Source organism: Anas platyrhynchos, chromosome 2, assembly GCF_047663525.1.
Source record: "Anas platyrhynchos isolate ZD024472 breed Pekin duck chromosome 2, IASCAAS_PekinDuck_T2T, whole genome shotgun sequence".
Lineage (NCBI taxonomy): Eukaryota > Metazoa > Chordata > Aves > Anseriformes > Anatidae > Anas > Anas platyrhynchos.
In genome coordinates this window covers 131,991,450-132,014,408 of record NC_092588.1, presented here as the reverse complement: position 1 = coordinate 132,014,408, position 22,959 = coordinate 131,991,450, and the positions used below count along the sequence as shown (strand labels likewise).

The 22,959-nt window shown below is 35.7% G+C and overlaps 1 long non-coding RNA gene across 1 annotated transcript; it reads right to left on the bottom strand.

Moving 5' to 3' along the window:
- Positions 1 to 277: 277 nt before the first annotated feature.
- Positions 278 to 2,919, bottom strand: LOC110352477 (uncharacterized). The gene is made up of 3 exons (XR_002401518.4): positions 2,769 to 2,919; positions 2,463 to 2,622; positions 278 to 1,532 (listed from the first exon to the last, which is right to left on the bottom strand). It is a non-coding gene; the product is annotated as an uncharacterized lncRNA (long non-coding RNA).
- Between the last annotated feature and the right edge of the window lie 20,040 nt (positions 2,920 to 22,959).

Sequence of the window (22,959 nt, the reverse complement as noted above, 5' to 3'; positions counted from 1 at the left end):
TACCAGAATATCAGAATTATTTTGCCTCACTTGCTTCTATGGACTAGAAAGACCTTTAGGTGCACGTACATCTATCACAACAGCTGATTTGGCCCGTTTTTTCTTGTGAAATATAACTTTGACCAAAACCATAAGTCTTTTGGCATGCCTAATGAGCCACTCTGTATGTGTGTGTAGGAGGGGAGGATTACCTACTCAACACAACATTCAATTGTTCAGGCTAAGTGAAAAACACAATGCTCATCCACTGGCGAGTTAGACAAGCAACAAATGGCCCTTCCCTTGAGGACCTGCTGACAAGCTGCACTCTGTTTGCTTTTCTGGGCCATTTCACTTAAATAAAACTTTAAGCAGGTGATTTAGTTCCTTAAGTGAGTCTCAGAGAGAGATTATTCTGGCAGGTGGTCCTCATTGCCAGCATGCTTGATTGGTACAGTAAACCGATTCACTTATACTTGTGGATAACTTTCCAGTCTCATCGTCCCTAGGGTACTGATCTTTCAAGCACCACTTCTACACCCACTTATGTAGATGAAATTCAAGCTGGCTAAGACTTCTTTTGCATTCTTGTATTTAATTTTTACCACACTGTAAATATGTGAATGTTATTGTATGCAATGATGAAGGCAAATATTCCACTCCCAGCTGCCTTAAGGGTTCTTCACCATCAACAAAAGGCAGCAGATGGGTCTGTTTGTTTGCTTGTTTTGTGGAGAGGGAGAAAGGAGAAGAGATTTTGTGATATTTTATTCTCAATAAGATTTCTGTTTCCAGAAAACTGTGTGAAAGAAAATATTTCACATGTAGAAATATCCTTTCCAACAGGTTATGTTTCTATATGAGTCCTTGCACTGTTCTATAGCCACTGTTACAAGAATTTTGCGAAATGTCTTGTCAGTGGATTGTTAAACTCTTAAAAGCTTCTGATTCATTCCGTGTTGTCCACAACTGTGTTCTTCAGGTCCACACTCTCTGGCACATAGATACATAAATAAATGAATAAACAGCACTCTGTAAAAACTAAGGTGTGGCTCACTTTGAGAGAGGAAGAGTTAAAACTAAGAGAGGTTACTCAGTGCAATAGACTAAGTATCACTGCTCAAGAGCTGGCAAAGATTTGGCTTTACTCTAACATTTGCTTTTTGCTTACTAATTTTTGGTTTGTAAAGTAATAATAATATTAACCCTTACAACATAAGGTAATTTGGGGGGATTTACTCTTAGACAAAGCCATAAAACTACTACAGTTTTATTTATTGATGCAGCAGATAGTTGGAGAAAAATAAGATGCTATTTCTCTGTCAATGAAAATACTGGCTGGTCTATGTTATGTTTTGCCATATATTTTTTTTCTTGATTCTGGATATACTCAAATATAGAATGACTTTTTTTGTGCTGGAGGTGGTAACTGCTCTCTCATCTCTTTCTCTATAAAAGTGTCACCCTCATAATTATGATCCATTCTTTTTCTTACTAACGTGAAAGACAGGAAAACTTCTTTCTTGTCCAAGGGTAGTCAAGATGCCTTGAGTCTGGAGATCAAAGGTAGGAACAGAGATAAAAAGAAAGAGAAAAGATAGGAAAATTATGAGGTCCTGACATATAAATTGAGTTTCTTTCTATGAATTTATTATCTATTTTCTATTTAATTATATTATTATCTCTATTTTTTATTTTATATCTATATTTCTATTTAATTTTATTATCTATTTTCTATTTAATTTTACACTTTTTATTGAAAAAAAAAACATATATAAAAGAAGTTTCTACATCTTTCTTAAAAAAAAAAAAAAAAGGCACAAACAGCAAACTCTCTACAATACAAACTTTTATTTCAAGAGCTGAAACCAGCTTCTATATTGCAAAGAATCTTTATATAAAATTTTCTATCAGTTCTGAGTCATAGATACATTGTATCCTATATTTCTCCACTTCTCCTCTAAATTATTCCCATCTGGTGAAATATCAACTTGTCACTATTGTAGCTGATTTATCAGGGATTTGCCCAGTGTCACAGAGAAGAGATGCAGCAGACGATGGCAATTTTCCAAGTCCCAAGTTTGGTAACCTTATTTTCTTCTCCCTGTTTTACTTTCTACCTTTCTATTGGCAATCCACTCCTGGCTCTGTGTTACCTTTAAATGGAGAATAGCTGTAACTTCAGATATCTTTGGCCACACTTTAACAAAGACCACCATTACCGTTTTCGTCAGACGAAAATCCTATTTCCTACTTAGCTACAGGTTAAACCAAGATGTTACTCATCATAAGATAGGCACAACATCTGAAGGACAGTCTGTTCTCTGGATATCAGGGTAAGATACTTGCATTTCACCCTCTCTTCTATGTTTCTGTATTTAGACCTTATATATGTAAACAATCAGAAGCACAGTTATTGGTGGAATGACTGAAAGAAAGTCTTAATGCTACCACAGACCAAACTGTTGAATGATCCCATTTACAGCAATGTCAGAGAGAAACTGTGGTGATTAGAGCAGAATCCTCAACTCCAGTGTGATCTTCTGTAAGCTGTGACACAGCTAGAAGCAATGGCTGTGTCAGGAGAGAGAGGAGGGCAGCACTTGCTCACAGGAGCCTCCTCATGCATCACTGTCAAGCAGCCTGTAGAGAAAAAGAAGCAAATCCTCACTGTGAAATTGTTTCCCAGATTCAAGGAGCAGCAGCAGTGGTGCAGTCTGCTGCTCTTATACAAAAGGTGTCAGCCAAGGGAACAGAGGTAGTCCTGTGAAAACAACAACTTGCTGAACCTGTTTAAACAACATCCGTGCAGTATTAGTAAAAGCCACGCAGCATAACGATGGAGGAGGAGTATATTAAGCAAGTGTGGAGATGAGGCATGAGAGAAAGAGTGCTTTGTAAAAGAAAACAGTTCAGCTACATTTTCTTCCCTGATTGCATTGGAAGCAGCTGTGGCTAAGCCAGTGCAGTTTTGGGGAGCTCTGTCAGTTATTATTCAGCACAAACTGCAAACCAATGAGAAACCCTCAGGAAGGGTACCCATCTGTCCACAGGGCCAGATTACATAGAAAATGAGAAACTGTCAGAAAATGACCAGCCTAAAGGATAAAAAGAATCAGCAGTTTGAATACTATGAAAAGTATTTCCCTCAGTCTCTGTTACAGCTGCCTGTTTGCAAGCCTCCAGGCCTCTTAAACAAACGAGAATGGGGAAAATCAGCACCAGCCCTGAGCAAACAATGAAGAGCATGTGGACCAACAGGCCTGCATGGCCTTCTGTCTTCTCTAGGTCTGACAGCACACACCATTCAAAGTCGGGTACATGAGTTGACAGTGTCATAGAGAATGATGCAGTGAACCAGCTTAAGCATACCTGTGCAAAAATTGGGTTTCCCTAACTCATATAAGCCCTGGCTGCCTTGTAATTAACTTTGACCAATTTAGAAATGGAGTGTTGCTCAGAATCTGCCTGATCTATCATTATACAGCACATTTAAGAGGAAACAAGTATGTGATCCAGCCTGAATTCCTAGGCACATTAAGGTGGCTAACATATTTGAAACAAGCTAGGCTGAATATTTAGTCCATTTCAGTATTTCCCGTCTACTTAAAAGGATAATTGACACTACAGGATTTAATTTGATTTTATAGTTTATTGTTATTTATCAGTATTCAGTCACAACAACTGCAATGTATACAAATAAAGGGAAGTACTTAAAACATCAGCTCACATAGAATCACTAATACTATCCATTTTACTGCTCTCTATTTAATACCAATGTCCAATAAATAACTATTGCTAATAATAAAAGTAGAATTGTAATTGAAGTAAATGCCATTCACACTGAAAAATAAATGATGCATTTATGAGAAGAATATGATGTCCTATGAGACAAATTATTATATGCAGTACACTAGAGAGTAAGATTGTAATGGGGGGAAAAAGTGATAGAATGCCTGCAAATTTAAAAAGCAAGGAAATTCAAGATCTGAACAGAATTTGCCACTGATATAGCTATTGTGGTAATGATTCTTCAGTTTTTCTTCTCTTTCAAGACTTATCCCTAAATTCTCAGTGAACCTGCATAATTGTACTATTTTTGTTTCTTTTGTAGTTGGAAGAACCTGAGAGAACAGCTCACAGAACTATCTTTTTGTTCCTCCAATAAATTAGTAAAATCATGGATTCCAAAGTTTAAAAAATTGTTATATTTGTTTGCTTCCATCAACATACTTCAAGGTGAGTAATCTATTTCAGTGGAAATAGTGCATCCAGATTTATAAACCTGTGCTTATAAACTTTATTTCTTCTGCCTGTGTGTAAGCTGAGTCTCATAGACTGCTGTTGCCTTTGTGGGACACATTACTAAATTGTTGTGCTAGGTGTCTTTTTCTCAAGAGTGTTCATACCAGCTGGAGTAGCACTTTAGCTTGTGGCTGGATTACTCATTCTGCCAAATAACAGTAAGACTCTGACATTAATGGGGATAATGGTATATACCAACAATTTATATACCTGAAAGAATCAAGCTGTAACTACTCTTGATGTATTTGTAAATATACATTCTTATTATCAAGAACAGCAATGAATTTCACAAACATGAATCCACAGAGCAACATTATTTTTGCTTTTATATTGCTAATGTAAGGTAATAATAAATTTGAATGAAATATTTAGCACTCTTTTTAAAAATATAATCATACAAGATATTTCAAAAATACATAAAAAAATAAACTATTATGCATATGGTTGGATTGAATGAAATGGGAGACAAAGAAGTATATATAAAATGCAATAATTTTACATGTGAACTAAAATAAGTATATTTGTAGCATAACTGTAAACAGTGAGGTTGTTTTTTTGTGTGTGTGTGTGTATGTTTGTTTTGTTTTGTTCTGTTTTGTTTTTCATTTTATTTTCTACTGTGGAAGATTTCAGAAGTGAATAAAATCTTGTTTTCATTAATATAGTCCTTATTGGACATTGCAAAAGCAATTGCCTAGTAGGCACAGTGTGACTGTGAGTTAACAATATTTTCATTCAAAATATTAAGAAATAGAGAAGTACAAAACACTCTGAAATGTTTCCTTCACAGCATGTTCTGTAGCTGAAAGACTACAAAAGGACCATGTGATAAAATTGTAGTTTCCATGGAAACCTTGATTGTTTTTAACAGCAAGGAACTAAGAAACATAAACCATGACTTGATTGGCAGCTGCTCTATGGTTGCATCAACTCCTATAACATAACCAAAATGTATTTTGGTTTATTAATATTAAGCCATAAGATACCTTTTTTTTTTTCTTTTTTCCTTTTTTTTGTTTACCTTTTTTTTTCTTCCTGCTGATTGCCACTGTTAGATTTTCAATGTCTAGTGTTTTGTAATAAATTTTAAAAGCAGTACTAACCCTTTATACAGCAAAACTTAGAACTCCTCTGAGATGTGAAAGTAGAAAAGTAGAACTGTTTGGCACTTGTTTTAGAGAAACATGTCCTGTTACTCTTCCTGTGTTATTAATTACATTTTTCTAACTCAAGATTCACCAACTATAACATCTGTAGACCCAGGAACAAATTTTTGTCCACTTTCCAGCATAACAAAATCTTACATTCATCACTTTTTGTTAGACACTCTTCTTTTTCTGTTTAATCCAAATTTCTCTGATATCCATATGGTGCTACTTGATTGCAATTTCTTCCCTAGGAACATTCATATTGGAGACAAGTCAGCTGTTTTAATAACTGTCAGTTAATTATAACATTGCATTGCTAAGTACTCTGTGTTTTCTCTGTTGGGGTATTAGACAACAAGATATATGGAAGGAATGGTATCTGCCCTAAAAAATAAAAGACACAGGCATCAATGAACAAATTTATCCCTATAAAATCTGTCTAGTTAAAAGTACTCCTTAGATAATATTTTGAGATAGCTGCACTTTATTATACTGTTTCCGGGTGTCTTGATTCTAAGGGTAGGCATCTCAATATAGTCCCCAAAGTGCCATTGTTGTGCTGAAATGGGATTCATCAAAACATCAACAAACAAAACAAATCAAAACATCAAAACATTCAACCAACATCAATATCAATGTCTTTGGCTAAGTGGTATTACACCCCTCAGAATAAGGAAGACACATTTCTTATTGAGCATTACATTAGAAGGTTGGGAAGAGCTTCCCCACATCTACCAGAGCTCGTCCTGTCCATTCTCTCTGAAAACATGGACAGCTCATCTCAAAAAAAAAAAAAAAAAAAAAAAAGTAGCCAGAGAACTACTTCTTTTTAAACCGGCTTCAGTCTAAAACCCTTGTGAATATATGCTGATTTTTCAATCTGTTCTGTCTGCTGCTCCACTGGACTTACGTGGCTGCCTATCAGTTTTCTCTATAAGACTTCCTTTTGATGCTTCCTGTCAAGTCCTAATGGTGGACTCAAAGACTACTTTGTTATCTATACACCAGGGAGGCTGCCTGCTAAACAGCAGCTCTGGCAGCTCAGGCATACTCCAAAAATCTCTCTGCTTCTGCTGCTCCAAGAAACTCTCTGCCACTAGACCCTTAGGGTATTTCTTCCTACTTTCTCTATTATTTCTTTTATGTAGCAGAGGCATCTAATAATAAGTTGTTTCCCTCTTTATCCTCCAGTTACTTTATAGGTATAGCTTCATGCATTCAAAACTCTTTAAAATTAGAAAGAAAACAGCTTTACCATATGAGTTACTGATATCATATTGTGGGTTACAAAACAGTAATATGAGTTCTACACCTTCTTGCTCTGCCTAATAGGGTGTCATAAAATCATCTTTGTGATAACACAGCTTTAGTTAAATTTCACTGCTTACTTTAATGTATCACTAATCCAGTCAAGTCCACTCTTACAAAGTGATTTCATAAACTCTCCAGATGAAGAAATCTGGAATAAAATATCAGAGTTGAATAGTTCTGTGAGGAAAGGGTCTCTTCCCCTTCTTCTTGGTAGATGCAGCAGTAAGCTCTGGCTCAAAGTCCTCTCCATGGGGTTTACATGTGTATGTACACATCTGGTTGTGATCTGAAGACTCCTAGTTTGAGAATTAAATATAAAGACATATGATGAATTGTACTGGACAAACTTCACAGACCAGAAAAGACATATGCAAAATAGCTAGTGAATTAAAGAAAACTTTATCAGGTTGATTTGTCTAGTCACAGATATAAAAACAGTACAACAAAACTTTAGTTGATTAGTGTATTACTTTCTTACTGGCAAAGTAGTTTCATTGCCTTGCCATTCACTTTGCAGTGTATGTGTCCTACTAATAAATTGCAGTAGGTGAGAGTTCTGTTTGTTGTCTGGGAAATTCCACTTGTTTTTTTTTTCAGTACAGCACAGTACATATATATTATATACACTATGTGAGTGTAAGTATACATGTGTGTGCATGTATAATGTATCTACATCCTTTAGAGCAGTAGACTTTTAGAGCAGTGACTTTAAAGCAGCAAACCTATAATACTTTGAAGGTTCCACTGGATTAACACGTTCCCTTCAGATGAAACTATTCTGGATAAATTGACTGTGAAATACAGAAACACAGATTTACACTTTATTCCTGAAAGCAGTTACAGACAGGGGAAACAGGGGATTACACTCTCAGAGTTCCCATCACCCATATAAGCACTGGTCTCAGGTCTTTAAGCTTGGTAACTTAGGCCAACTTTTCTAGATGTCTCCACTGACATCTAGAAATCATGGTCTTTTGAGCTTTCCAAACAAATAATGGAGCCTCATCCCGCTTCCACATTTCTGTGGGGGAATTTCTGTGCTCCAGCTCCAGAAACACCCAGATTCTGAATAAAGCCATTCAAAGTCAATGGTCCTGCTAGTGGCAAACAATTGTTTCATTAAACTTCAGTCAGGAAAAATTAATGGTCCATGTGGGCTCAGCTACTCAGACACAGGATGATCACTTAGTGCCCTTTTTCCATCAGTTCTGAAAGTTTAAAGCCTCACCAACCTCAAATGCAAGTAATAACCTCACACAATGACATCCCTACCAAACCTGTACCTAGTTTTTATTCTTTCTCAAACTTAAATTGATTTTTTGTTTGTTTGTTTGTTTGTTTGTTTGTTTTCCATAGACTGCAATTATTTTTAAAGGGGAAGAAAAGAACGGGGGGGGAGAAAGAAAAAAAAAGGATCAAAAAATCTACATATATCATTTTATAGAATCATATAATGATGCATGCTAGCAGAGACCACTGGAGATCGTCTAGACTCTAGGTGACTTCCTCCTGCTCAAAGCAAGGCTAGCTTTAGAGTCTTATCAGTTTGCTCAGGACTGTATCGAGTCAAGTTCTGAACATTTCCAAAGATGAAGGCTCTGCAGCCAGTCCAGGCAGCTCTCATTATACTTTTTTTTTTTTTTTTTTCCCTTCTGTGCAATCAGAATTTACCTTACTAAAACTTGTGCTCACTACCTCCAAGACTTTCACTGAGTACCTGTGAAGAGTCTGGTTCCTTTTTGTTTGTTTGTTTTGTTTTTGTTTTCTGTGACCTTCCATTAAGCCTGCAATTAGATCACTTCCCTTCAGCCTTTTCTTCTTCCATCTAAACAAATGGAACTTCCTTAATCTCTACCCATACACCCTATGTCCCAATCACCTGATTATCTTATTCACTCTTTATTAGACATGTTCCACATTTTCAGTTTTGTCTTGCAAAGGATGGCTAGAAACTGATTATTGTTTCTGTTCTATCAATTTGATATTATCTGTGTGATTGCAAGACTGATTTCACATACACGGCTTACCACCTCATCACTTGTTTTTGATTCTTCTGTCTTCAGCACACACAAAATATCCATAATCTTCCTCCCTCCCAAAAATCCCACCAGCAAAAAGAACTAGAAGCTGGTTTCTGTTCTGGGCTGCTGTTTATTTATATACTAGAACATATATAGCATTTGGGTAAAGTGACAAAGCTACACGATATTAATATTATTCTGCTCAGTGAGCTGTGGAACTGGCCATAGCCCATCAGCTAGATAATTAATGGAAGTGAGAAGGAGTAAGCACTTACTTCTGATACTGTGAAAGGCAAATAAAAATGAATGAAAGAAAAATCAACATAAATTGCTTCAAAAGTTTTCTGAAAATGTTTGAAAATGCACTTTTTTTTTTTTTTTTTATCACAGGCTCTGTTTATAAAAAAACTGTGAAGAGAAAACATTTACTGAACTTAATGTTATACATATGATTTTGAATTTTTTCATAGTCTTACTCTATTGCACTGTACAATATTATACTATACTACAATGTACACCAAAGAGGGTTGAGACAGGGTTAAGTTATTCCAAATCACTTAGATATAAACACTGTGCAAAGTGAATACCTATAATTTGTTTATTTATTTATTGTAATGAGATCTTTTATTCTTTTGCTAGTCTGACACTTTCTACCTTCCCAAATAAGATACATGTTTGTTTCCCAAATGTTCTGGTTTCTTGTCGACCTATAGCAATCCCAAAAGAGTTTCAAAACATTGAAGCCTCACAATTGATACTCACAAGGAATGTAGTCCAGCACTGTCTTGGACTTCAGCTCCTCTCATGCTTTTTTTTTTTTTTGAATAAAGCTCCTGATTCTCTTAGTTGTAGGAATCAGAGAAATTGTTAGCTATTTTATATCTTTCATAAATAAAAATAAATAAAAAAAAATGCAGAGTTGGGTAGTAAAGCTCACCCCCATCATGACTTTCCATGTCATCCCAAACAGCAGGTTCAAATCTTTCCTCTTCCATATATCTTCAGGCTACTAAGGGCTCATCTATATATTGTGTAAAAGTAAACTGAGAAAATTCAATGCCAAGGCTAGTTACAGTCTGCATCCTCACAGGAAGTCAAAATTATACTGCAGAAGGGATATTATATATTATTACCCAAGATAACTGATCCCATATGCAGACAGCAGTTGAACAAGAGCTACTTATTTCCATAAAGAGGGAAAAAAATAAAAAAGAGAGAGAATATAATTTGTAAAATATATACTTTTTTTTTTTTTTCTTAAACAAAAACATTGGAAAAACACATTGGAATGCGTTCAAGAAGATATTTCACTATTTCTACTGTTCTTTTTTTTTTTTTTTTCCCTTTTTTCATTAAATTATTATGTTAGTAGTAGAGCTACTACATTATGATTTCTTAGGCATATGAAACCTTTTTAATGGAAAATAATCACTTTAATAAAGTATTTTCCTAAGAAGGAATAAAATTCCTTTGGATAGCTGGTAGTCCAATGTGGTCTAACAATCATGGGAGAGAAAGATAGATTCAGGTTCTTGATTTACCTGACTCATTTTGCACCTATGTAGCAGTCCCTGAGAGTCTCACTGTGATTTTGCCTGAATGTGTGTAAACATGCACAGATAAATTGCAGAGAATTTAGAAAGCTTGGAAAGCTAAGTCAAAATCCAAGTAAGCTAGGATAGAGAGGTTATCATGGGCTGTCTTTCACGCCTCAGAATACCTTTTTGGTATATTTAATTTTTATTAGTAAACAAATACAGAGGAAAATCCAAACCTTTAAAAAGATCCCAGCTTTTTATAAGATATTTTTCCAATCACGCTGACCATTTCACTCTGACTAGTTCACTCAGGTTCTCAAAAAACATCCTCATCAACTTGCTGGAGTCTTTATAAAGCCTGCTCAATAAATCGAGTCATATGTATATATATATATATTTATTATATTCAAATTAATAATATTCAGATCCCAGATGGTCCCATAGCAAAATGGAGTAGTTAAAACACAAAACCAACTCATGGATCTGAAAACTGAAAGAGCCTGACATTTTTCTTTTTAACTAAATACCATATTTTAATTGCTGCAGCCCCAAGGTAACCATAAAGTCACGTACTGACAGCTCATGCAGATTTTATGAGGATGTTTACTCTGTTGTTCATGAAAAAAAGTTTGTTTAGCAAGTGCCAGTGCTCATGATGCTTACATAAGCTAGTAAGAAAGAAGTAAGAATCTTTTAAGGAGAAAAAAAAAAAAAAAAAAAGTGAGAAAATACCAGTAATGAAAACCTAAGAAAGGGAAATACGAGCCAAAGTGAGGAGCTGGTAGAGTATAGAGATGGTTTCAATATAAGTTGCTGCCTGGTTGTTCTAGTCATTCCCAGATCTGATGTTATTTTACTTCCATTTGAGAAAATGACATCCTTTTTGACTGCAAAGATGGAGTGGATACTTATTCTCCTCCTCTATTTTCCAATTTCTCCATTTGTAAAATTAGATAAATGGTACTCTCAAATTCTCTTTTATTAGCTTTTCAGCTTTGCAGAGCTTTATGGAAATAGTAATTATGTAGGCCTTGCTATATAACTTGAGATCATGACACAGGTGAGTATATACATTTTAGTATGTATCATGTTCTAGGAAGCAATGTTACTATTAGTAGATTCTAGTAATTTCTAGACAGTACATGTGTCATGCTCTGATGCTCTGTGCACTCTGGTAAAAATCATGGTACCAAGAGCAATATTTCTGAAGTTGTGATATGTAATATTTAGCAAGCAAGTCTTTTTTTTTTTTTTTTAATGTGCATGAATGATGCAGCAACAAACAGCTAATGATAACCTTAAGAACTATATTGAGATATTTAGATGTCCAAAGTAATGGTTTTAAAACCAGTGCCTGGTTTTAAAGTATTCTAAACAGGCAATTTGAAATTTCATTATCTATTTTTCATATTATGGTTTACTGTCCAGTGTCTTATACAAATGGTAATACCTATGCCAGTTGATTTGATTGTTTTGTCCTAATTTCTTCTATTTGAAACAGTTTATTAGGAGATAGAAGCATTATTACATGTAAAAATAAGAACCATCCATACCTTTCCAGTTCAAAAAACACAAGCTTCAGCTTTCTTAATCACCTGAAACCCCAGTCACTTTTAGCTAGCGAGCTTAAGTATTACAGTGGAGGATATTTTAGAAGACATACAAATAAATAAATAAATAAATAAATAAAAATTACATTCCATTCAGAATTTGTCAGTTGGATTTTGAAACCTTTCATTTATTTCTTTAAGATCTTTTGATAATGCATATGTTTGGCATTATTGACTCACACTCTTTTCTATTTAATCCTTTGATGATCAATTAACCTGAAAGGATGTAGTAGATGCCAACTGCATGGAGTTGTGGTGGTTTTACTCAGGTGGCAGCTGAGCTCCACCAAAATTGCTCTCTCACTCCTCCACCTCAAATTAAAAAAGGGAGAAAATATGATGAAGAGGGCTCAAGGACTGAGACAACGATGGGGGAATAGAATTTTTCATCATGGGCAAAACAGTAGGGAGATTAATATAATTGTTGTCTATTACTAACAAGCTAGAGCAGTGAGAAACTAAAGGGAAACAAAAAACACCTTCCCTCTATCCACCCTCTTCAGAGTCCTCCCCGTGAACGGTGCAGGGGAACAGGGAATGGGGGCTGTGGCAGTCCCTAATGCTTCATCCCTGCCGCTCCTTCACAGTCTGGCCCTGCGAAGGACCCCTCTCTGGCCCTGCTCCATGCAGGGTCCCTCCCACGAGATGCTGTCCTTCCCGAACTGATCCTGCGGGGGCTGCTCACACGCAGCAGCTCTTCAAGAACTGCTGCCACATGGCTCCATACCACAGGGTCCATTCGTCAGGAGCAAACTGCTCCTGCACGAGTCCCCCACAGGCGGCAGCCCCCCCCCCCCCCCCAGAGCCCCTGCTCCTGCGTGGGCTCCTCTCCACGGGCTGCAGCTCTGGCCCAGGGACAGCTCCTGCGGGGGCTCTCCATGGGCCGCAGCCTCCTCCAGGCCACATCGACCTGGTCCACCAGGGGCTCCTCCACGGGCTGCAGCCTGGAGATCTGCTCCATGTGGGACCCATGGGCTGCAGGGTCACAGCCTGCTCCACCAGGGGCCTCTCCACAGGCCTCTGCACAGACCTCCATGCCTGGAGCACCTCCTGCCCTCCTTTTCCATTAACCATGGGGGCTGCAGGGCTGGTTCTAATTCCTCTCTCTCCCAGCTATTGTTGCACAGCAAGTATTTTTTTCTTTCAAAAATTTGCTATCGCAGATTTTTCTTTCATAAATGTGCTATCACAAATGACCTCGCTTATTGGCTTGGCTTCGTCCAGCGGCGCATCTCTTTTGGAGATGGCTGAAACTGGCCTTTATCTAACATGGGGCAGCTGCTTGATTCTTCTTAGAGATGCCACCCCTGTGGCCCCCCGCTACCATCAAACCATATTATATAACAGGCTCAACAGAACAAGTCAGAACTTTGGAAGTACCTGTAAGGAACATTAAAGACTATCCTGGTCCTCAGTGTAAGTTAAGTATCTTAACATTTAAGTATTTTAACATTTATTTAATGAAAATATATTGCTGCTTTAAAAATCAGGAAGGCATTGAGTCTGTGATGAAGTGCATTAGTGATCTTGCAAGAATCTTTCTGTCCGTCCTGAAGCCAATTGTTACCTTTTTTTCAAATCCACGGTCATTATTAAAAAGCAAATGGTTTAATATTTGTTTGTTGTTTGTTAACTTGAAAGGAATCATAAAATTATTCGTGCCTGACTTCCTAAAGATTAATCACACCAGGGTGGGAAGGGGACCATTGTGTAGCAGTAGCTGCAGACATAGAACAGGAAAGCTTTTTATCTCTGGAAAAAAAAAAAAAAAAAAAAAAAAAAAAGAATCCCTTGAGAAATGCACTTCTTAAAAAGCTCTGCTTTTCAAAAGCATTTTGTACTCTGCTATAGATGGACATCTGTTCTATAAGTTGTACCTCAACAAGATGACAATGGTTATCATGTCAAATCTCAACAGGCCACCTTTACTCATGTTCTCCTAAGAAATGCCACCATAGCAGAATGAAATATAACCTTTAATATTGCATTCTGTGGTCTGTGAAAAGCAAGAGAAATCCTTGAGTCTCAGTGGATTTGGTTTAAGCCAGCCTCCCTCCTTTACACTTATTGTCAGCTGGGAGTACTTCCAAGAGGAGAGGATATTTTGTGTTTCTGTTTCAGTCTTTGTCAGATGAAGAAAGATAAAATTAGATTAACATATATGCCTGTCTATTTTACTCCTGTAGAAGGATAGACCTACTGCTACAAGTCTTGCATCATATTTAATATTCCTGGATCAGATACAAGCATGCATAGGTTTTGTATACATTATACAATGGCACTACACTGTTTCTTGGGGACAGGACTTTGGGACTGATCCAGCTCAACAGCTATATGTCCCTACCAGGAATCTCTCAGCTTGAATTACCTCTAGAATTTCTTCAGAAGTCTTAGTGACAATTCAGGAAACACAGATCTCCTTATTTGGCTCACAGATCACTTGAAGTCATGTACAGAAAGAAGTCAATAAACATAGCAGTTTTGTAGTCTCTTTGTTATCATATCTAGCATACTGTATTTTTGCATAGATTCTGATATTCTGGTTTTGAAAATGGACAAACTCAGCTAATAGTTTGTAAATCACCATCATCCTGCTTGGTCTTGTTTTTCTGTTGTTTCTCATGGGTATGATTGTTTTCACTACTTGAGAGAGATTTGTATGTCTCACATGGAAAAAAAAATAAAAATAATAACTGATGACTGTGGAATAGAACATGGCTACAGGCATATGGCCTTCCCAGTACTTCTGCAAGATTTTCTTTTGCCAACAAGACATTATGTCTCGCCAAAATACCTGCATGCAATGCTTATGTGATACAAATAATTTGTTTGTCCTCATCCTTGTAAGACTACAAGGACTATGGTTTAGTGGGTGACATTAGTAGTAAGGTGATGTTGAAAGTCTCTTCCAGCCTTAATGATTCTGTGATTCTATGATTCCATGATTCTATGATTCTATGACTAAAGAAATCAAGGAGAAGGGGAAGAACTGTTCAAACCATTCAACAATTTTTTTTTCCTAATATATATATATATATATATATATAAAATAAATTATATATAATATATAATATATATTAATTATTATATATAATATATATAATATATATTTTATATAATATATATAATACATAATATATAATATATATATATATATATATATATTTATTTTTTTTTTAATTATTTTTTTTTTCTTTCCTTTCTGTTTTGTCTCCAACACTGACTTTTGTAAAGGATGGGTACAATATATTTTGATGTCACAAAGAAATGAATCTTGGTCAATGAAGATCAGATGGTTCCTTTTCATATTTCTAATTCATTAAGCATTTGAAAAAAATGTCACCCCTGATATGCAAATCCCAGTTCTGGGTGTCCTGTTCCAGATGCAAATGGTCTCCAGGAACTGTGTCGCCCTGTCTGCAATACATAACAGCTCTGCTCTCACAGCAGGTATATGCAGGAGCAGGCATATGTTGTTGCTCTATCTGCTCAGCATGTTTTGAAAGATTTCATGTGTGTAACAAACTGGACAGTTTTTTTTTTTGTTTTTTTTTTTTTTTTTTTATGAAATTAAAGTGATTAATTAATTAATTTATTTATTTATTTTTAACATTCCCTTCCCATTTTTTTGTTCTCCCCACAGGGATTTATAAATAGGATCCACAATTCACATGGCATGAATTGCAAATGTAATCACCAGCATGAAGAAAGTTTAAAAAGCTCAGAAGTATTGGGATCTGCTACTTTGGCAAACAAAAGCTGCATTGTTCAGGGGGCAGAAAGCAGCGCAAAGGGTTTTGTTGCACTGTGGGAAAGTGCTGATCATTCTGTAAACTCATGGTACTACCATGAGCTGTGTTAGAGAAGCCAGGGGACTTCTGGTATTGTATAAATCGTGCCAATATGAGTCAAAAGGACTCTTCTGCTCATCTTGTTCATATGCTTAATTTTTCATTTCAGCAGCTACTTACAGATTGGCATTTGAGGTTTAAATGATACCAAGCATATAGCTAGAACAGAAGGTCTCCCTTAGTAAAATATATTGTTTACTATGCTCAGGAGAAACATTCTTGTAATTTACAGGGCAATTCTGGGAAGTGAAAGCATTGTAATTGTCACAGAAAAGATACATGCAAACATGTTTGTTTTTACTTAATTTACTGTGTGACAGACAGACATCTCAATACATTTGCAATACAGTTAGACAATGGAAAAAATCCCAAAGCTCTATGATTTGTATTTTAAAGGTAACATAAATCAATGTCATTCTGTTGATATTAAGGTATTCTCATCAATCTACATGAGCTAAGAATCTGTCCCACAAATCGTCTGTCACAACTGATACTTCCAGTGGGTATATGACACTGTATGTCCAGTTTGCTTTAAATGATACTTGAAGGCACTAATTCATCTTTTTCAGACCAAAGATGTACATAAACTGAGACCAAATTGTAATGACCTAAATTGTTCTTTTAAATAATACAGAAATTTTCAGTGTGATGAATACCTGACTCAGAAGTTGAGTAACAGAACATGCTTCAGGAGATCAAATTTATGCATACAGTAGGAGGGAGAAAACATCATATGTCTTCCACACAATTTGCTTAAATTCTTTAAAATATAGTATTTAAGCAGTATTCCAGAACGTTTACATAAAATTAGAAAGGTCAAACACCATAATACGATATATAAATCTTGCTTCTTTTATTATCTAGTGTTTAATTTTTTCACCATTAGCGTAGTTATATTTTACTCAAAGTTCAATTATTATGAATTTGAAACTAGAAGATATTTTTTTGCTTTACCTAAAGACAAATAACTACATTTTCAGACAAATAACTACATTTTAAAAATGTTTTCTGGATGAAACTCCTTAAGTTTTGAGCTGTCTTTTCAAAACAAAATATAAAAATTAAAAAAAAAACAAAAACAACACTCATTTATGTTTTTACAACAACAACAAAAATCTACTATTTATATATTTATATATAAATACTATTATTTATATATTATTATATATATATTATATATATAATATATATATTATTATAATATTAGATATTATATATCTACTATTTATATATTTATTTATATTTTATATCTGTGACTCTCAATCTATGACCTAGTGATACTATGGAAACACTATTTATATCATTATTTGTCACACAAAAAATATAGTGGGCCTCTGAATTTTTCCCTTTTCCTAGAGAAATAACATTTAGAAAAATGTCTGTGTGTGTGTGTTGTAATGCTTACAGTTCTGCTGATTTTTTTTTTCTCTGTAGCCTGAGGAATGGGAACAGACACAAAACTCCAGTAAGGGTCCTGAAGACTGTTGATGTAACATTGTACACAAAACACAGCCAAAGTTTTTGACAAAGCTTTTGTTAACATCTTTTATCTTTGCTAGTTGTGTTTCTTGAAGTAGTAGGTATATGCAGGGAACAATAGATTGTATATTATACGAATTCAATGAACAAAGCCATGAAAGGAAGATCGTTACTTTACGTGCCATGGAATCCTTGAATCCTACATCTTATACAAGAAAATGTGGACAGTAGGCATTAAGTATTACAACAGAATTTGTTGTTTCCCAGTTTTATATCTGTTTGTTCAGTGACGTTAATGAGGATATTTAACTCCTTTGGTTTTCTCCTACTACAGCTCTTGGCAATTTATCCATTATTTTTAGTACAAACAACTCTGATCTAGGCTTTGTAGAAGCTGATATTTAGGAGAGTTTGTTGTTACTCTCAGGTGTCAATATTCTTTCAACACCAGTTGTCTCAAAAACTAGAAAACTGAGTCAGAGAGATGAAAACTGACTGTAGGACATATGATACATTCATCATGCATCTCATTGCTGTCTCCATAACCATTAGGAATCTGATGGTCAGAATGTCACACATATCACAGTGACTGACTGGATAAGTAGCTAAGATAGACAAAAGCAAATGTTGAGTAATGTTAAAGTAACAATTCTGTTTATTCTGATAATTCATGAAGACCTCAGTTGAACAGACTGCAAGAATCACGGTTTGGAGGAAGATGTAAAATAAGCTACATGCTGTGAGTCAATTACTCCTGAAAAGTTAGTTTTGAGGACCTCAACCTGGACAAAGATGTCTCAAGAGTCTCTAAGAGAGTATTATACTTCCAGAAGGCAGCGCTGTTGCAACATTGTCACAAATGTGAAGATAACTGGGGAGGCCACTGATCACTTAAGCAGGAACAAAGCAGCAAAGAATTAAGGGAATTACAGTCTGTGAGGTGTTAGTGTCTGGGTCACAGTGAATCAGATGCTGTTGATTCAGTCATGCTTGGCACACAACAAACTTAGGAAACAGTTGTTGCACTCCACTAGTGGCTACCCATTCACTCTCAGGAATGTTTTGCCTAACCAACCTGATTACACAATGAGGCCATTAAGCCCACTAAAGAATCTGAGCTGTGCAAACAGGAGAAGAGAAGGAAAACAGGCAGAGATGGCAAAATTGTCTATACTATCAACATAAGTGGTGAAACAAAGAAGTGGAGATTGAAGGAGATTTTCTGTCAGCTAACATTGCATTTCAGGAGAGAAACCACCAACCTCATTTTGTCCTCACATACACAACAGAGTGGTGGGAGAAAAGTTCCTTGTAGTTAGGGAATTGAAGGAAAGGGGTTGAAGCAGCAAAAGTAATATGAGACATTAGAAAGATTAGGGCTTTCTCATAAAAATAAGAAATAAGAAAAATAAGAATATCCAGGGTTTATAAATTATTTATATTTTACATTTTAAAAAAATTGCTTCAAACTACAAATTTTGGAGACAAAAATTAAGAAAAAATAAATAATGATTGTACTAAGAAAGCTAGCACATCTCAATTCTCAATCTCCTATAACAGCAGTGAAAAAACAAGGGTTTCAGTTTTCAGAAAAAAAAAAAAAAAAAAAAAAAAAAAAAAAAAAAGTGTGTATATATTTCCAGAGAATTACTGTGTAAAATGTTTAAAATGTTTAATCTAGTGGAGAGTGTTGGAAATGGTTGCAACTAGATGATCTTTAAGGTCCTGACAAACCCAAATTGTTCAATGATGCTATGATTCTAAAGGATTGTAATGCGAATAAGTAAAAATTTGTACTTTGATCACTCTTCCAAATTAAAATTGCAGGTTTTTGTTTTTGTTTGTTTGTTTTAACCAGGAGACATACACTTATTTTCATATGCTGATATCAATAGTGAATCTATTTTGCTGTAAAAATAGTCTCTTCAATTTTCTTTTTAAAAGTGTGCAGGAATGGAATACCGGTTTCTGAAACTGAAATTCAGTTTCTTAAAGGTTCACGTCTAATTGACAAGGACTAAATTCCCTTCTTTATGAATAACAGTGGTGTTACTCTAGTGACTTAGTTATACATATTACTTAGCTGAAAAAAATATTTATGTTCTTTAGTGTATTCCAGAGAAGTTGTGACCACTGGCAGACAAAATGACAAAGTTGGAAGTTAAGCCTGTTGTGAAGCTGATGGCTGTGTCAATTGTTTACTACTAATCATAGTAGTTGTGTTGTTCTACTCAGGACAGCCTGAAGCCAAACATCACGACGCTGTTCCCAAACACTCTCTTTTTCATGGCACTTAAATCCACTGCTCAGTTTGCAACAAGATTAAAATTCAGGTTAGGGGAGCAGTTTATTTACAGAGGAGAAGCTATATTTGTGCCATATAGGATGTGTGAAAACTTAGTACAGAAGTGACTCATCAGAGCCTGCCATTTCAGTCTTTATAGAGCAGCCTCAGATCAAGAAAACAAGCAAGGCAAAGATGAAAGCAACGTTGAAATATTATTATGTATTAAATCAGTGGTAAGAAAATCAAACTAACTAGCTAACTAAAAACTTTTAATGCTCCATGAATTTGGAGTTTGTTTTAGTGGAACTGGCAGTTTGCAGGCATAAAACTTGTAATTCAACATAGCTTGGTTGCTGCAAGTACAGCAACCTTTAATAAACTCTTAAATTGAGCTTAATCTTATAGACTTGGCATTGTTTGCAGACCACTCTATTCCAGGTCCCACTAGTCCTGTACTGTCCAAACTCTGGTTTCTACAAATCAGATTTCTACCCACAAATTCAAAGTAGCACAAGGTGAGAGAGTGAGAGGACATGTGTCTGGAATTACAGACAGTTTACTTAAAAGGAACTTGGGAATGTCAACCTTTGCCTGCCTCCCAAGACAATAAGTTTTTTTAATTGTGTTCATGAGCACTTGTGTTGAAAAGCCTGCTCCACTTCTTATCAGCCAGTTTAACAAAATGAAGTGTGAGGAAAAATAAAAGATCAAAGAGTAGGAAGACAGAAAGAAGCTGAACAGACATATAGACTTTAGTGCATACAAAATTAAAACAGTGAAAAAATTGTCTTCACTTAATAACAACCGAAACTGTTCACAATAATCTCTGTTCAGCAACAGGATAATGATACACTACTTCACATATATATCTAATGACTTTAACATGAGGAGCTAACTATAATGAAGTGTCATATTAAAGTAGAAAAGCCACCTATGGAAGATATAGCTGCAATCCAATCTCTACTGTTCCATTTTATTTGGAGCTACAAGTTTAGTAATTATTGAAGGGTTGCAAAAGCATCTTAATTTGCAACAAACCTGAAAAATACTATTGTGTGCATCATTTTTAAATGCAAACAGTGAAGAGGAAAAAACATCAGTTATTCAGAAAAGTCTAGTGCTTAAAGAATCTTTTTGAATGTCAAAATACAAGTAAACACTGTAAAGTGGTATGAAATACCTTCTAATACCTAAAATAATGTCTTCTGGTGTTATCAAAGCAACACATACAGAGACTGAAAATATTTTCAATGCTTATCTTTAGGCTTTTTATCATCACACATGATAGGTTCAACTTCATTTCCTATTCAAATATTGATGAATGAAAAAAAGGAAGCAAGCCTCTCAGATCTGGAATATAAATATCAACTGGGGAAAAAATCACAATGTACTAATGTAACATGCATACAGATGTTATTTCAAATACATATAAATAAAATAGGTACCTGTAAAGCAGCTATAAAGTAATATATGACATTAGAGATTGTGAATTTTATGTTATAATTAAATTATGTGAGCACATTCTTGTTTTTAAAAATAGTTTACCTTAAGATGATAGGAAAATCAAAATCAGCTCGTAGCTCAGGAAGCAAAAGTTTAGGGTTATTTAATTTCACTAATGCCATTATTCATTTTTAAAAAATGTGTATAACTCTTGGGTATTTTCCATCTAGATTTCAAGGAAACTTCAAGGAATTATTCACACGGGATTTTATAACTACATAAGAATATGTACTTTATGAAGTAATGTAGTAAGGCAGAAGCATATTATGATAGAAACAAAAAGATTAATTCTGTCATTTGTCATATAGTGATAGGTTAATCTTACCTAAAGTATTAAATAGGAAGGGAAAATCAAATGATTCACTTGACACGGTATCATAGATCTCAAATTCAATGTTCCTTCTCATTGTATATGTGAAGGTATGCAAAAGTTGACACACAATGGTTAAAGACACAATGAAAGGACAAAAGAGCTGCACCAACACCAGTACATTTTAGGAGCTGCACTTTATGTTGTCTGAACAACAAAAATATCTTGGAAGAGAGAAAGAAGAAAAGTGTTGGCCTTCCTGTTCAGAATTGCTTCTTACTCCACATTATTTTTCTATGGGAAATTATCATCTGTCCACAACCACGTGCACTTTTCTACCACTGTAAGCAGAACTCCTAAGGCATGATAAGCCAGTGTCTAAAATCAGTATAATCATCTGAGCTGAGCAGGTGATGGAAGTATTATTTCATGAAGCATTTCAAGAGTCTGAAATTTGATTTGATTCCATCTAATAATAGAAACTAATAAAAAAAAATCAATAAAAAATAATCAATAAGTACTAATTTTGGACTGAAGTAAGGTTGTAATTTCAGTATAAACAACATACATGCATGATTTCTTTTGTAGGATATGAAATACCTATATCTCTATATATATCTACTAACCCAAATAGAGACTTTTACCTTACTAGAATTCCTTCTACTAAATATATATATATATGAATATAAAATATATATATATATTATGAAAGGCAGGTCCTGCTTGATGAACCTGATCTCCTTCTATGACAAAGTGACGCACTTGGTGGATGAGGGAAAGCCTGTGGATGTGATCTACCTTGACTTCAGTAGGTTTTTGACACTGTTTCTCTCAAGAAACTGTCTAATCGTGGCTTGGACTGGCGTATGGTTGTTTGGGTTAAAAACTGGCTGGGTAGCCGGGCCCAAAGAGTTGTGGTGAATGTAGGGAATATGGTGAATCCAGTTGGAGGCCAGTCACTAGTGGCATTCCCCAGGGCTCGGTACTGGGGTCAGTCCTCTTTAATAACTTTATCAATGATCTGGATGAGGGGATCGAGTGCACCCTCAGTAAATTCACAGATGACACCAAGTTAGGTGCGTGTGTCGATCTGCTCGAGGGTAGGATGGCTCTGCAGGAGGATCTGGATAAGCTGCACCGATGGGCTGAGGTCAACTGTTTGAAGTTCAACAAGGCCAAGTGCTGGGTCCTGTACCTGGGGCGCAATAACCCCAAGCAGAGCTACAGGCTGGGAGATGAGTGGTTGGAAAGCTGCCAGGTGGAGAAGGACCTGGGAGTGATGGTGGATAGTCGGCTGAATATGATCCAGCAGTGTGCTCAGGTGGCCAAGAAGGCCAAAAGCATCCTGGTTTGTATAAGAAGCAGTGTGGCCAGCAGGTCTAGGGAAGTGATTGTCCCCCTGTACTCAGCTCTGTTGAGGCCGCATCTCGAGTACTGTGTTCAGCTTTGGGCCCCTCGCTACAAGAAGGACATCGAGGTGCTCAAGCGAGTCCAGAGAAGGGCGACGAAGCTGGTGAAGGGTCTGGAGAACAAGTCTTACGAGGAGTGGCTGAGGGAGCTGGGATTGTTCATCCTGGAGAAGAGGAGGTTCAGGGGTGACCTTATCACTCTTTATAA